The sequence below is a fragment of the Nicotiana tabacum genome, chromosome 13 (assembly GCF_000715075.1).
Source record: "Nicotiana tabacum cultivar K326 chromosome 13, ASM71507v2, whole genome shotgun sequence".
Taxonomy (NCBI): domain Eukaryota; kingdom Viridiplantae; phylum Streptophyta; class Magnoliopsida; order Solanales; family Solanaceae; genus Nicotiana; species Nicotiana tabacum.
Window position 1 is genome coordinate 74,065,321 of NC_134092.1, and position 18,306 is coordinate 74,083,626.

Consider the following 18,306-nt stretch of genomic DNA (forward strand, 5'->3'; position numbering starts at 1 on the left):
TTTCTCCACTAATGTAGACCAACTTGGTTCAAAATCTATTAGGACTTAAAGGGTTGTAGTTTAGGCTTTTGGTTAAGGTAAGGCACAATTTTGGTTAGAGTGACTCAAAACCTCCCTAGTTACAGTATTATGCCGTTCAACCCACTTGGCCTTCGCCTCCTTTAGGCCCTCATGTAATTGAGAGACTTCTTGACTGTGGGACATCCTTTCTTGCTCAGATTGCTCCAGTCAGGCTTCGAGTTCGCCCATTTGACCAACTTTTGCTTCCAAAACTTGGAGGTGCTCGGCAAGCTGATTTCGTTCAGCAACAAGTTGCTTTCGTATCGTAGTAAGCTCTTCCTTGTCCAAAATTAACTTTTGCAGGTCCTCAGAAGCAAGGAGGTTAGTCTAAAAAGGTTAAATTTGAGGTTACAATGGCAATGTTTAGTAAGGAAAAAAGAAAATAGAAAAAGATTAAATTAATACTTGGGATGAACAGTGCATGCTATTGTTGATCAGACATTCAGTAGAAAGATTGACCATCTTTCTACAGTCTTTGTCTGTGGCCAAAGGTTTCAGGTAATTAGCAACCTCCATCGGCATGGAGAGTATGTGACACTCATTCGAAACCATGAGAATGAAACTCCATTTTCCACTAGGGTTTTGAGTGGGTGCCGATTAAGTGTTCCCTAAATTCCCGTGATCGGATGATTATGGGGAAGGAACATTTTCTCTCTGTTCGGTTGGGGCAGGTGGAGAGGAAGCAGTCGGTGTAGGAGATGTTGCGATTGCAGTTGGTGCAAAAGTTGATGGCAGGAGAATGTCAGTGGTAGTACTCCTCTAAACGAAAGCGTCGATAGGAGCCCAAAAACGAGACTCAACATTTTCAATTATTTCCATTTCCGTGAAGAGTCCTTGAACTTCTCCCGATTGTGTTGTTTGGAGTTCACCCATGTGAGAATCCAATTGAGTTGATGAAGATCTTTTTCTTCTTTGAAGAGGAACCGCTTCATCATCAGTTTCCTCGTCATCTTGTACCACTATGGCTGGTCCAACGAGAGCTTCTTTTGGTGAAGTTTTCTCCCGAATCCCACCCGTAGAGGTACGCTTCCTCTTTGTTTTCTTGTCCTTGGGTTGGGGACTTCGGGATGAGGCGCCTTCACCGGAATAAATAACAGCTTCACGAGCCTTCTTCATGTTAAGGACATCTTGTAATTGTTGATTGACTTCCTCTGGGTCATCGCAAACCTCAATAGCAGGGCAAATAGAAGACCCTTTCGGAAGGCCTATGTATTACGAAAAAGAGTTAGTAAGTTGATTCTAAGTCATGTTGAAAGTTGAAAAGGAAAAAAGGAAGATGTTACAGTGGTTTTTGCCTTTCCAATTGAATATGGGGACAATCTCTTTCCACCTACAAAAGTCCAGTGTGGAAATATCTAGAATATTTTTTATTCGTTGGGTCAGGTTCTTAACCGATGGTGGTTATCAATGAGTAGCTGGAATAGAGAAAATAAAAGTTATCAAAGAAAGAAATTCCTTTTAAACGAGATAAAGAAAGGGTATCCGAAGACTAATTACGAGTAAAATTCCAAGATTCAAGAATGGAAGGGGTTGTTGCCGGGAGAATGTCCCTGGTAGCAATAACAACGAACCATTTCATCCATCTACAATTGTTATGATCATCAACGCTGCTAAAGAGGGCATGGTGGCTGCGTTTGCTGAGTTTAAGCACTCCCTCATAGAAGTTCTTAGGGGAGTAGAGATTGATCAAGTGTGTGAGAGTGAGGGTTTCTCCGGCCTCTGAGCACAATATTCGAAGGCAGGCCACCGTATGCCATATTGATGGACTCACCTAAGCCAAGTAAATTTGGTAGCAATGACAAAATTATAAAATTATAGGGTTAATTTCTTTACCCAATTTAAAAGTAAAAGGGTATGTATAAACGTACATGAACCTTGGCTTGTTAAAGGTGAATCTTTGCACCTCATTGGGGACAAAGATTTTGATGTTATTCCAATAACGATCTTCCTTTATAACGGGAATGTTACACCCCGTAGTATTACGTCGATGTTACACTCTGCAGTATTACGATGATGTTACACCCGTAGTATTGTATGTTGGATTTGTCGTTAGATAATTAACATCAGTTCATGGACAAAATTATTTTGAGGTTGTAAGTATTATGCTGTTTCAAATACGTGATAAGTAAATTCGTAAAGGTGAGAGGGTAAGCAAATCGAAGAAAATGAGTTTCGTCGAAGTTTGACATTTTGAGATAAAATACGGTCCAAGCTACAATACCCTATATTTATGGACTAGCACTATACCACATGACCATGATAGTAAGGTTTATAAAGTAGGTTAAAAGTGATTAGTATATTAAGTAAATTAGGATATTACCTAATTATGTTGGTAAGGGGTTAATTATTGATTTTAGTGCGAAGTTAACAAATTAATTAGAAATTGGTGGATAAGTATTTGGTGGAAACATCACCCCCACATGGAAGAAAGGGGTTATATTTGCTAAGACCAAAGAGTGACTCTTGACTTATGTGGCTAGGTGGCATATTTAGGGGATTTGTGGCAAAATTAATCCTTATCAAATGGGACCCACAACCTACAAGGATAAGATATCTTCCTACATCATTAAAGTGTGATGTTATGGTTTCTAAGTAACGGATGGAGACACAAAAGAATTCATACGAAACTACTTAATGCTATAGCAACGTGAGTTGCAATTCTAAAGGAGTACGGTACAATCTTTCTCAAGAATATCATACAGATTGTTCCCACTATCGATCCGCCGTTACGTGTTTTATTGCAAAAGACATGGGTTAGAAGGATTGTTAAGAGAATAGGCTCAGATATGTTAAGGCTATCCCTTCTTTCATTTTGGCATGAGACCTATGATACAAATGAAACGAGCAAACACACAACTTTCATAAATGCCTCTATTCATAGAAGCACTAGGAGTGCCTATGTTCTTGATTCACCATGTGTCTTATTATTATATCTTCTGTTCATAGGTCTCAGAAAAATATGTAGTTGATAAAATTTATCCGAAGGCATATTGATCTTATGACATATCGAGAAATCTTATTAACTTACTTCTTATGCATTGCATTTATTTATACATGTACATTGGCCCATGACCATATGGCTATATATATATATATATATATATATATATATATATATATATATATATGTATATGGGGTATGAGGTATGAGGAAAGGTTACGATGTTATATATGCACCACCACCTGATCAGCTAGTATACGTTGATGATTTCTCCCACAGTGGCCGATATGATATGATGGGATGCCCTCAGAGGCTTGATGATATTATGTACGCATATACCTATGCATCATATGACATTTATACGCATATACATGACTTTATAAATATTAAATGATTCATAGAGCTATTCAAACTTACATGTTGAGTCTTTTACTCCATGTTTCTCTCATGTCTTTTATTTACTGATTTTCATTCCTTACATACTCGGTACATTATTTGTACTGATGTCCCTTTTGCCTGGGGATACAGCGTTTCATGCCCGCAGGTCCTGATAGAAAGGTTGACAGTCCTCTTAGTATACTATCAGCTCAACAGAAGGTGTTGGTGCACTCCACTAGCTCTGGAGTTGCCTATTTGGTCAGTATGCTTTTAACATGTAGTGATCGGTATGGCGGGCCCCTGTCCCAATCTTTATGACGTTTATGTACTCTTAGAGGCTTGTAGACATATGTCATGTATATGGATACTTGTATGGCCTTGTCGGCCTATGTTTTGAGTTTACAAATGATCATGTCGGCCATATAGGCTCGTATGTCACATGTATAAGTTTCTATATCATGTTGGGTCGTCTTATGTCCACGATTCCCTCGTGTTTTATTCTAGTTATCTCATGACAGCCTTTCTGGCTCATTTACTTATGATAGTATGATACGAAAGATATATTACGTTGGTACTTGGTTGAGTAAGGCAGTGGGTGCCCGTCGCCGCCCATCGGTTTGGGTCGTGACAAAAGTGGTATCAGAGCAGTTCTGTCTTAGGGAGTCTACATGTCATGTCTAGTAGAGTCTTGTTTATGGGTGTTTTGTGCACCACACTTATAAGTAGGAGGCTACAAGGCATTTAGGACTGTCACTCTTTCTTCTTACTCTAGATCATGTGGTAGAGCTCACTTGTAAGAATTCAAACTCCTAAATTCTATTTTATTCGTTATAAGACGATACCTACATCCAAAAGACAGTTGGTAAGAGATTGCATGTGGTTGTGAAAGAGTTGAGTTAGAGGAACTCTATTTCACATCATTCTTATGATGGATAAATGTGAGGTCTTCAGCAGATCATGTGTGTACTAAGATGTGTAAGCTTCTTGATAAGGAGCCTTAAGGAAAGAATATCTATACACCCATATGGTGAAAAGCAATGAGAGATTCAGAAGGTAGATACAAGTTTTAACAAGTAAAAGAAGCAAAGTGAAGAAGGGTACGAGGCACCCAGTTAATGAAGACTATCAATATTTACAATTCAGGCAGAGATATATAAGCATTTTGAGTTACCTTCAACAGTAATAGATGTATGTACAATCGGCCACACCCATCTCAGTTATGCCCTATGAGAGTTAACAGATATAGTTTAAGAGAAGGAAGATATATCAGGATCCGGCTGGGGTTAGAGTGACCCAAAATGGTGGATGGATTGTTTGCGTTAGTTAATATTTTCGAATAATATTGCAAATATGCTAATAGATCTCCTTGTGAGACACACAGATGATGCACTCTAGAATAATACAGCTAGATATGAATACTAGAATGTTCAAAAAATTCAGAAAATAGGCATTGGAAATCCTAGAAGGCATAAATATTTACCTTGGTATGGCTCCCGTCCCCAGTAAAGAGAGAATGTTAGGCGTCCCGAAGAGCTAGTGAGATGAAGCAAGGGGAGTTAAAAGTGAAAGAACGTTTTGTTGAAGTTTTCAACATAAAGTGATAGGTATAAATATTAGCAAGAGAATAAGAAGAGAGTAAATCAAGTATTATGAGTAAGCTCTGATATATGGGCGATAAAGGTAAATCAAAATATGACACGAAGACAGAGTCTATAGTTAAGTGAAGGAAAGACAAGAGGAGCCATGCCTTGAAACAATAAAAGAGTATAAGCCATAAAGTCATATCCTCATTTCAAGAAATAAGTTAGTGATTCCAACGTGATTACCAGAAGGAAAAATTAGACCCCATAGTAAAAGAAATCAGTATGGGCTAGAGAACAAGATAAGCTGAACATGAATTAGGGACCGAATGATTTGATAATAGTCGGCATCATGAGAATTTGAGAGATCGCGTCCCGGTGATAATAGAATGGACGACAGAAGAATAACCTTTAAAGGTCATTCAGGAAGACGCTTCCCTAAAGTAAGCAATGTGAGCAAAGTTAAGCTTAAGAGACTATGTGTGCCAGTTACACTAGGTGTCACCCTCGTGAGTAAAGAATTTTGTTATCCTTGGTACAAAAGGATTACCACAAGGCAAGTAAGGGTCATCGATGATGTGAAAAGACGCCAAAGATGAAGAGGTAAAACATCTATAGGTAGATCGTCGTAGCACTAAATCTTAGTATTCCCCTAAAGAGGGGAATACAGAGTGATGTGGCATAAAGTCAGAATTAAGTGGTTCTAGTAACTATGGAATGGTAAAGGAAGAATGCGATAAAAATGAGAAAGGGATGAGATTGCACTTATTCAAATCCTACAGATATGCTACGATTCCAGAACATTATGCAAAAATGACGTCAAGAAGAGGAAGTAAGGGTTCCTACCCTAGATATTATTGATAAATAAGAGAGCTTCAAGTCGTGGATATGAATTATACCTATATGGAAAGGGGGTTATGAAAGAGATAGAAGATACGATGTGAGATTTTAAGGTAAGTACGGTAAAGGTGAACAACGTACGGGATAATCAGGTGCAGAAGGTTATGAATAATCCATACTTCAAATAGAGGGCTAGAAGTGTTGGGATTCAGTATCTAGGAATGATAGCAGTGTCCCTCGTGGCATATCTTCCAGCCTATAGTTTCTAGGTACCGAGAGGTCTAGTTAAGAGAGTAAAGAAGAGTTAGAGACGATATGATGTCTCACTTGATGTTCCAGAATAACATAAGAAAATCTTTGGTGCAAGCAAGTTGAAGGAAGGTTGTAAGTAGTATAAATAGATACGTGTAGGTCACAAGCTAAAGTATGGTAGAGCGACAAGATTTTAGGAAGACATGAGTAAGGATAAGAAAAGGTGAGTGAGAGGGTCACGAGAATCAATGAGTCCTCGGGATTAAGCCCATGAAAATAAGAGAGCTGATGGTTTCTCTAAGTTATAGAAAGCTCAGTATAGCCTGAATGAACTCAAAGAAGTCTAGGACTAGTAGCATTTAGAAGAGATGGAATGCTTCCATGGTAGTAAAATAAAGGTGTAATTGTGATAGATAAAGGATGACGTTTGGGCCTTCGATTGAGTAATGATTTGAAGAAAAAAAGGGATTTCGTGGATGGCACGGGATTAGAATACACCCATATAAGATGAATCATGTTGGGATGCTATGAACTACGGTTATTAGTATAGTATCGCCCCTAGGTGGATTAGGCAAGTCACTTCAGATATTTCCCGATGAGACGTAAGCCCTAGTGACAACGAATTACGTAAGAGGTTTCAAGTTATCAGTGATAGATTATGGATCAACATTAAGATGAATCAACAATAGATGGATAAAGTTCCAACATATGAGAGGAGATAAGGATGCCATTCTTTAGATGAACAGTAATAAGGAAGCATTGAAGAACTTAGATTGATACATATATTATAAGCAGCGAGAGAGTAACCTGGAGTTGGGTAGTAGACCTCGGTAATAAATTGAAGTAAAAGTTAGGGTATAGTATGACCTACCTATATGTAGTAAAGCCATACGGATAGATAACCAAGGCTATGAAACAAGATATATCAATAGTCGTAAGTTCGACAAAGTACCGAGCGATGAACTTCAGTACACCTATAGATGCATAGAGGGACATCTTGTCAAGTATATGTTCCCAAAGTGAGGCCTAGAGATTGGCTAAAAGCTTGAGGGAAGAGTCGCATTGGTGCACATACAACGAAAATGTTGTACATGCTGCATTACAGAAGGTAGCAACAGTTACGAGATTGGAAGAATTCCGATCACAGTCCGTGGTGTGAGAAACGCCTAAAGGTGGGAATGCCTTGGACTTTGGATTTATTCACAGAACAGTTGCCTAGATGGCAAGGATAGTATTAAAACCATTCGTAAGAGCTATCCGATTATGAGACCGATAAATGCATCAGTCAACATTCGTGGACGAATGTTCCAAAGGGGCGAATGATGTTACACCCGGCAGTATTACGTCGATGTTACACTCGACATATTATGAGGGTTCAAGTAGGTCCGTATTATGTTTATGAACTTGTTGGTGCAATTGGACGGGGTCCCGGGTGGCTCGGGTGAATTTTGGATCACCCGGAGCTAAGTCTGAAAAACCTGCTATTACTGGTTATAGTTTCCTTCTTCGCGAACGCAGAGGTGGAGTCGCGTTCACAGAGAAGGAATTGGGGGACTAGGCATTTTTCCTTATGCATTCAAGAATAATGGATTGCGTTCGCGAAGCCTTGGGACCTGTGGCCTTCACGTTAGCATAGCCAGGCCCGCGTTCGCGTAGAATAAAGGGCCTGAGGTGGGTCAGCCACCTTTGCTCTTTGCATTCGCGAAGGTCTGACCGCATTCGCGAAGCTCAGGCTAGGCAAGACTTCGCGTTCACGTGTCTTCCCTCGTGTTCGGGATGAAGACCTCCTCGGCCTGTGCTAACTTTACCTTCGCGATCGCAAGGCCTTTTCCGCGATCGCGAAGATGGGTCAACTGGGTAGTGTCTTATTTTAAATCGGGACTTGGGTTCATTTTCTCTCATTTCACTTTGGGTTAGCCGAATTTGGAGCTCTTGGCGAGGGATTTTTCACCTATCATTGTAAGGTAAGTAATTACTACTTAATGTGAGTTTAATACACCGATTTTGAGTAGATTGTAACATGTAAATTGTGAAAAATTAGAGGATTTTGTTGAAAAACCTAGGTTTTGATAAAAATAAGATTAGACCACGAAAATGATTATGGAATTGAGTAGAAATTATATATTTGTGATCGTGAGGTTATGGGTAACATTTATTTACAAAAAATTTTGGAATGCGGGCATGTGGGCCCGGAGGTAAATTTTAGGAACTTTTCAATTTGGGTTGGGTAATTACTCTAATGGTGAAATTATAAATTTTTGAGTATATATTGATTAGTTTGTACTACATTTGACTTGTTTCGGATTGCGTGGCACCGATTTGAGGCTTTTAGTGTGAATTGTGGACCGGGAAGAGAACTTGAAAATGAGGTAAGTCGCTTGCCTAATCTTGTAAGAGAGAATTATCCCCTATGATATTATAAATGGTTATTTATTAATAATTATTGGTACTACGTACGCATGATGTGAGGAGAGTCCATACGTAGCTAAAATTATACTTATATCCGAGTAGTTTTAGGACTCTACTATGTATTACTTGTATTATTTGTACCCCAACTTGTTAGTTTAATTACTTATATTATAATTGAAATTGGATACATGAATTGTAAAGACTGAGCTTCATTACTTCGAGTTTTGGCGGGTTACTTGACTGTTAGTGGAGATTATGCCTTCTTTGAGTATTATTCTTATGTAGTAGCCGCTAATCGGAGTTCGTAGAGTATTCTCTCTTTCTGTGGACCGGGTCGAACGCCTCGGCAGTATATTAGATGCATCTATGGTTCGTGTCGGTCGACCCTTGACAGTGTACACACTATTCTGGATTGGGTCGTACGACCTCGGCATAAATCATGCATGATATTGCTCAGAGTCCGATTATACTTGATATTTCTTATTGATCTGAGACTAGGAAATTACTTGGTGGTTCTTATGCGTTAAATACTTGGCTTGTGATAGTTGGAGACTTTAAATTAATATTATGTTTAAGAATTATAAATTTATGTTTCTTATCTCACTATTATTGTTGTATTTCATGCCTACTTATGATTTCTTTATTTTTTATATTGACCCTTAGTAAGTATCAGTGTCAACCCCTCGTTACTACTTCTTCGAGGTTAGACTAGATACTTACTGGGTATATGTTGTTTATGTACTCACGCTATACTTCTGCACTAATCGTGCAGTATCTGAGGCAGGTGCATCTGGCGGCCATTCAGGCGCGTACCCCCGCTACCCGGAGACTTAGTGGTGAGCTGCTCCCTATGCTTCGTTCTGCAGCACCTGAAGTCTCTTCTTTGTTATGTTTATTTTTCAGTCTATCTTACTTCAGACAGTAGCATAGGAGGTTTTGTATATTCTACTAGTTTGCTCGTGCACCTGTGACACCGGATTTTGGGAGGTTCTAGTAGGTATTTCATATTTTTTAATTATTAAATTCATTACTTCACTCTTTCATTTATTTCATGTTTTTCATTATAACGATCACCTATTAATCGTTTCCTTATTAAATAAAATCAATGACTTTCAAAATATTAAAATAAACAATTATATGGATAGTTCGCCGCTAGGCAAGATAGTTCACCGTTAGCTTGCCTAGCGGCGACGTTGGACGCCATATTGGGTCGTGACATTAAACTTCCTAGTAGTGTAAATATTTTAAAGTTTAGATGAGATATTGGTTAGTAAGTGTTGAACCATAACTTCCTTGTGCCTAAACCGAAAATATCACACGCAAAATATTATCCAACCACTTTAAAATACTGAGTCGCTCAAGCACTTAAAGGCCATGCACTAATCCCATTTCATGAATACTTACAAGAGTAAACCTAAGAACTCTTGCCGTAGCGACACCAATTCTATATGCATATAGGTGAAATGTCATTATGTTTCTATTACTCCAGACATTTAATATTTTCATTAAGAGCTCTTGCTCATTCTCTCCCTGTAACAGTAAGCATTGAGCATCCTAGGATGAGGCTTAATCTTCGTGCTTTTTAATGCTTCTAAAATAACATTTAGTAATTGTTGTTACCTATTGAACCTTTATTGTTACTTTTGATTATTCAAGGTTGGGCTCCTTTATTAATGTGCTTATAATTAAGGTTGTCAGCTTGGTTGACTACTAATTTTGACCCTCCCCTTTTAAATTAAATTATTTACACTTATTAATCAGCAATAAATGTAGTGAAATACTTGTAAATTAATACTACTTATTTTCTCAAAATATAAAATGATATAACACATATAATAATACTCAGTAATGTTAATTCTATAATTAATAGTAATTTAGTCTCAATTATTCATAAATTATACTACTCCTACTGCTTTAATTAATTAAAATAACTTTCATACTTTAATAAGCAAGTATTACAATAAATTCAATAATTTAGTCTTAAATCTACAATTATATTACTTTTATTACATTGATTAGCCAAAATTAGTTTTTACAATTTAATAGGTGAAGTATTCTAATTATTTTTTATAATCAATTATTTACAGTAATTAACTAATAATATATTTTATCATTATATTTTATTAAATTTAATTAGGATTAATTAAGTCTAATTAATTTAATTATAAAAGGGGTTAAAACTCAAATAGGCTACAATTGCAATTGTTCAATTAAACTCAGTGTGGCTACAAGTTAAATCATTACCTAACTTATTCGGCCGAAAAACACATGCCCAAGTGCCCTGACCTGGTCCAGCCAACCCCAGCCTTGTCCAAGTTGGCGATCCGTGCCAATACCTATAAGCCAATAGCAGTGCACCACATCACCCCTTTCCAGCACTCACACAACTAACACAATGCATATGAACCGTTGATCCAAATAATCAACGGTCCACAATTAATCCCCACTTTTCTTTTACTTTATAAAATTATTCAAGGTCTCATCTCATGTCATGACCCGAAATTCCCACCCTTGGGACCGTGTTGGCGCCTAACATCTACTTGCTAGGCAAGCCGATGTTGATAAAATTAATTATCCAATTTTTAACAATTAACACAGAGTAATGATATTTAACGAAAAATTAACTCAGAATTTAACAGTGTTAATAGAAGTAACGCAATGCTAACTACTCCCAGAAATCTGAAGTCACGAGTAAATGAACAACTAGAGTACTACATATATGGTCTGAAACAAAGTACAACTGTCTGAGACTAGATAAACAGTAAAATGGAGAAAGAAGGGGACTTTAGAGTTGTGGACACCGTGCAGCTATACCTCAAGTCTCCAAATGCAGCTGAATCCAAGCAGAATACCACTAGACGCCACTGGGATCAACACCAGTATCTGCACAAGAAGTGCAGAAGTGTAGCGTGAGTACGACCGACCCAATATATTTCGTAACTGTCGAGCCTAACATCAATAAGGTAGTGAAAAAGCTATGACAAGATACCTACTTGAACCTATACGGATATATACATAGAGCAACAAAATAACAGGTAGGGCGGCAATTAAAACATTAACTGGCAAGGGACATGCGAAAGGGGAAATGTCATAAGAACGGCAAGTACGAAATCACCGAATAACATCTTCCGAAATAAGCAACAATGTAACCAAGTAAATCACCAATCCGAAAATCAAATAAGGTAATAATAAAAATGGCACGGCATCACCCTTCGTACTTTTACTCTCGTCATCACCATGTAATATCATAAATAAAATGGCAAGGCATAATCCTTTGTGCTTTTACTATCAACCTCCCATAATATGATAAATGATGATAAGTTATCAAATGCACGACATTACCCTTCGTGACTTTAATCCTCACAACCTCACAATAAATAATAATGAATGCAAATAAATTACAGCAACACCCTTCGTGCTTTTCACGCTTCCTCACCAAACAACAACACAAATTCGAGATAACAATGCAAGGCGGGAAGCAATTTCATTTCAATTATAGTACCATGATGCCAAACTCAATTTTCAAAATTTTCATCATCTTTAAAATCAATAATAAATACAAGGCAAATAATTAAAGAAGTAATAATCTATCCTAAGTATGGAAAACATAGTCAATGAAACAACCTAGTACAAAGAAATAATTTTCACCTGCATGTTTTAACCCAATGACAAAATATATATATATACGTCGTCCCCACACATAATACACGTACCAAGTAGACCAACAAATCCTAATCCCGCAAGTCAAGGTTAACCACAATATTTAACTCGCTCCGCAACCAAATCAAGGCACAACCGCGACTTTTTCATTAGAATTAGCCTCCAAACCAATCAAGTCTAGCTTCAAATAATTCAAAATAGGCTTTAGAAACTACCCACCAGTGAAAAAGATTTAATTTTTAATGATTATAGAAAAAGTCAACAAAAGTCAACCCCGAGCCCGCTTGGTCAAAATACGAGATTCGGACCAAAACCCAATTGGTATTCACCCCCAAGCCAGGTTATGTGATTAGTTTCAAAATTCGGCCTCAATTCGAGGTCTAAATCTCAATTTTATAAAATCCCCAATTTCTACCCAAATCCCTAATTTCTACCATAAAAATTCCTAAATTAAATGTTAAAATCAATGGGTGTCTATAGAAATATAATAAAACAAGTTACAATTTACTAACCAATGAAGTTGGTATGAAAAATATCCTCAAAATTGCCTCTAGGCCTAGCTCAAACTTGAATATAGTGAAAAATGATGAAAATCCCGACTTTGAAATGTTTTAATACCTGGGCGACATGCGCCCTTTGCGATCGTGAAGCACCTGACGCGTTCGCGAAGAACATAGGCCAAATGGCCATCGTGATCACGAACTATTTCATGCGTTCGCGAAGACATCCAGTACCTTGCCTCTGCGTTCGCGACCAGTGTGTTGCGTTCGCGTAGAAGGATTCCCCATGCTTGCCCCCAGATCCCACAATCTTACGCGTTCGCGAGGAGACTGTCATGTTCGTGAAGGGCAGGCCCCCACTACTTCACGTTTGCGACCCAGTCCCCGCATTCGCGTAGAACCAATCCGCCCAACCCTAATTTCGCCTTCGCGATCGTGAAGCACAAAACACCAGACATCAAAAAATAGCTGAAACGAAAAACTTCTAAGTCTGAAATGGTCTGTAGCCGATCTGAAACTCACCCGATCTCCTTGGGCTTTAAACCAAATATGCACACAACTGTAATAACATCATATGAACTCGCTTGCATGATCAAAACACTAGAAGAACACCTAGAACTACGAATCGGACATCAAAATGCATGAAATTTCAAAGAAAACTCAAAAACTTCTAAAATCACAACCGAGCGTCCGAATCTTATCAAACCAACTCCGCTTTACACCAAATTTTTTAGACAAGTTTCAAATATCAAAACGGACCTATACCAAGTCCCAAAATCAAAATCCAAACCCGGTAGCCATAAAGCCAGCCTACGGTCAAACCTAGGAAAGTTTCAAACCTTCAAATTACTAGCTTTCGGTAAAACAAGTCAAATCAACCTAGGGAAATCCGAATTCAATATCGAGAATACGCCCAGTCCAAAATCACGATACGGACCCTCTAGGATCATCAAAATACTGATCTCGAGTCGTTTACATAAAATGTTGATCGTAGTCAACTCAAGTTATTTTTAAAGCCAAAATTATATTTTCTTCACATTTTTTACATAAAAACTTTCTGAAAAAAGACTCGGACTAGGCACGCAAATAAAGAAACATGAAATGGTGCTAATAGAGGTCTCAGAACACGGAAATAAAGGCAAGTACTCAAAACGACCTATCGGGTCGTCACATTCTCCACCTCTAAAAGAAACGTTCATCCTCGAACATACATAGAAATGTACCTCGATCGGCTGACCTCTCCATTGCACTTTCATATAGGGAAAACTCCTAGATCTCAACGTTCAAACCTGTCGGGCTAGAATAGCCACCGGCTCCTCCTCATAAGCTAAATTCTCATCTAGCTGAACCGTGCTGAAGTCCAAAACATGTGACGGATCACCATAATACTTCCGGAGCATAGAAACATAAAACGCTGGGTGAACACCCAATAGTCTAGGTGGAAATGCAAGTATGTAGGCCACCTCCCCAACTCTCTCAAGCACCTAAAAGGGGCCAATATACCGAGGATCAACTTGCCCTTCTTCCCGAACCTCATCACACCCTTCATGGGCAAAACTATGAGCAAAACCTTCTCACCCACCATGTATGCAACATCATGAACCTTTCGACCAGCATAACTCTTCTGTCTAGACTGTGCTGTATGAAGCCTATCCTGAATCAACTTGACTTTCTCCAAGGCATCCCGAACCAAACAGTCCCCAACAACCTAGCCTCTCCCAGCTCAAATGAACCAACTGAAGAACGACACTGCCTCCTATATAAGGCCTCATAAGGAGCCATCTGAATATTCGATTGGTAGTTGTTGTTGTAGGTAAACTCCGCAAGCGGTAAGAACTGATCCCAAGAACCCCCGAAATCCATAACATAGGCACGTAGCATGTCCTCCAAGATCTGAAAGGTGCGCTTGGACTGCCCGTCCGTATGAGGGTGGAATGTTGTACTCAACTCAACCCGCATACCAAACTCATACTACACAGCTCTCCAGAAGTGCGATGTGAACTGCGTGCCTCAATAAGAGATAATAGATACCGACACGTCGTGCAGAAGAACAATCTCCCTGATATAGATCTAAGCCAGCTGCTCTAAAGAATATGTAGTCACAAGCGAAATGAAATGTGCAGACTTAGTCAGTCTATCCACAATAACCCACACCCGTCGAATTTCTTCAAAGTCAGCGGGAGCCCAACAACGAAATCCATGGTAATACGCTACCACTTCTACTGGGGAATCTCAAGTCTCTGAAGCAAACTGCCCGGCATATGGTGCTCATACTTCACCTGCTGACAATTTAAACACCGAGCCACATACCCCACTATATCTTTAATCGTTCTTCTCCACCAATAGTGTTGCCTCAAATCCTGATACATCTTGGCGGCACCCCGATGAATGGAATACCATGAACTGTGGACCTCCTCAAGAATCAACTCACGCAATCCATCCACATTGGTCTGACAAATCCGACCATGCATCCGCAACACCTCATCATCTCCAATAGAAACTTCCTTGGCACCCCGTGCTGCATTGTATCCTTAAGGACAAGCAAATGGGAGTCGTCATATAGACGCTCTCTGATGCACTCATACAAAGAAGACCGAGAAACCGTGCAAGCAAGAACCCGGCTAGGCTCCGAAATATCTAACCTCATGAGCTGATCGGCCAATGCCTGAGCATCTAATGCTAGCGGTCTCTCACCAACTCGAATATATGCAAGGCTACCCATACTCTCAGCCTTTCTACTCAACGCATCAGCCAACACATTGGCCTTTACGGGATGGTACAAAAGAGTGATATCATAGTCATTTAACAGCTCTAACCACCTCCGCTACCTCAAGTTTAGATCATTTTGCTTAAATAAGTGTTGTCGACTCCAATGATCTGTGAATACCTCACATGACACGCCGTAGAGTTAATGCCTCCAAATATTCAATGCATTAACAATGAATGGGGTTTCTCATGGGGATTCAGCTGACGCGAAGCATATGCGATCACCCTACCATCCTACATCAATACACACCTGATGCCAACCTGTGAAGCATCATAATAAACTGCATAAGAACCCGATGCTGGCGATACAACACCAACATTAGGGTTGTAGTCAATGCAGTCTTGAGCTTCTGAAAGCTCAACTCACACTCATCGGACCATCTGAAAAGAGCACCCTTCTAGGTCAACTTGGTCAATGGGGCTGAGATAGATGAAAACCCCTCCAGGAACTGGCGATAATAACCCACCGAACCCAAGAAGCTCCGAATATCTATAGCTGAAGTAAGTCTAGGCCAATTATAAACTGCCTCAATCTTCTTAGGATCCACTTTTATGCCCTCGGAAGATACAACATGGCCCAAAAAGGCAACCTAATCCAACAAAAACTCACACTTTGAAAACTTGGCATATGACTAACTATCCTTCAAGGTTTGAAGTACAACCCGAAGATGTTGCTCATGTTCCTCTCGATTGCGGGAGTAAACCAAAACATCATCAATGAAGACGATCACAAAACAAACCAAATATGGCTTAAATACCCGGTTCATAAAATCCATAAATGTTGCAGGGGCATTTGTCAAGCCAAATGACATTTCTAAGTACTCATAATGACCATACCGAGTCTGAAAAGCTGTCTTAGGGACATCCGATGCCTTAATCTTCAACTGATGGTAGCTAGATCTCAAATCAATCTTTGAAAACACCTTTGCACCCTGAAGATGATCAAATAAGTCATCAATCCTCGGCAACGGATACTTGTTCTTGATAGTGACTTTTTTCAACTGTCGGTAATCTATACACATCCTCATCGAACCATCCTTCTTCTTCACAAACAATACTGGTTCACCCTAGGGCAAGACATTATGTCTAATGAGTCCCTTGTCAAGCAAATCCTACAATTGCTCCTTCAATTCCTTCAACTCAGCTGGGGCTATACAGTATGGTGGAATAAAAATGGGATGAGTGCTTGGAGCCAAGTCAATACAGAAGTCGATATCTCTGTCGGGTGGCATCCACGAAAAATATGTAGGAAATACCTCTGGAAACTCGCGCACAACTGGTACTGAATCCATGGAAGGAACCTCCACACTAGGATCACGGATATAGGCCAAATATGCCAGACATCCCTTCCCACCATATGCTACTAATAGAATGGCCAGGAGTACCCCTCCACTCTAATCAAGGAAACCCCGGCATGGATAAGGTCACCGTCTTGGCGTAAAAATATAAAATAGTTTAGTAAGGTGAAAACCAATCCATACCCAAGATAACATCAAAGTCCACCATATCAAGAAGTAGAAGGTCTACCCTAGTCTCCAAGCTCTCGATAGAAACCACACACGAGCGATAAACACGATATACAATAATAGAATCTCCCATAGGCATGCACACATAGATAGGAGCACTCAAAGAATCACGAGGCATAACCAGATATGAAGCAAAATATGATGACACGTATGAATAAGCAGAGCCTAGATCAAATAAGACTGAGACATATCTATGGAAAACTGGAACAATACCTGTGATGACGACGACAAATGACTCTGTCTCGGGTCTATTTGGAAATGCATAAAAATGGGGTTGTGCCCCACCACTCTAACCTCAGCCTCTCGGACGCCCTCTAGCTGGCTGGCCTCCACTTCTAATGGCCTGACCCCCACCTCTAATGGCCTGACCCCCACCTCTAATGGCCTGGCCCCCACCTCTAGCATCCTGACCCTCGCCTCTAGCTGGATGAGCGGGCAGTGGAGCAACCGGTGCCGGAACTATGGCATGAGAACCCTGTTGTGGCATGCCGCCTTGTGAACTAAGGAAAAATCTCACGATGTGTCTCAGATCTGCACAAGTATAACAAGTCCTCGGCTGCTGTAACTGCTGACTCTAGAACGTGCTCTGTTGACCTAGATAACTACCCTGATAACTCTGGATCGGAGGTGCACTAATAAGAGCTGAAGGTGCGCTCTAGGCTAATTGCTCAAGATGAGACCCATAAGAACTGCGACTACCCGAAGCATCGTGAGATGCCTAAAGCATTGGCTGAATCAACCTGGGAGGATAGCCTTTACCAAATGAACCCCTGCCTCAAGAAGAGGCACCACTAAAACTACCAAAATGATGAGACCCTTTCTCAGATACCGCATCTCTACCCTGACCACGAATCATCTCGATCCATCTAGCAATCTCTATGGCCCGCTGGAAAGAAATGTCATCCCTAGTCTCCTTGGCCATCTGCAGCCTGACACCAAAAGTAAGTCCATCAATGAATCTCCTCACTCTCTACCTCTCAGTAGGGAGTAAGATAACTGCATAGCGAGCTAGGTCCACAAATCGAGTCTCATACTGGGTAACAGTCATGCTACCCTGCTGAAGGCGCTCGAACTGCCTGCGGTACTCTTCTCTTAGAGTGAAAGTAATAAAATTCTATAGAAATAACTGTAAAAATTGATCCCAAGTGTGTGGCGGTGAACCTGCTGGTTTGCTCTGCACATATTCCTACCACCATCTCTTGACTGAACTGGTCATCTGAAATACTGCAAAGTCAATTCCATTGGATTCCACAATACCCATGTTGTACAACACCTCGTGGCAATGGTCCAAATAATCGTGTGGGTCCTCCGAAGGTTTACCACTAAAATGAATAAGAAAGAGCTTTGTGAACTTGTCCAATCTCATGAATCCCTCAAAAGACATCGCGGGCCTC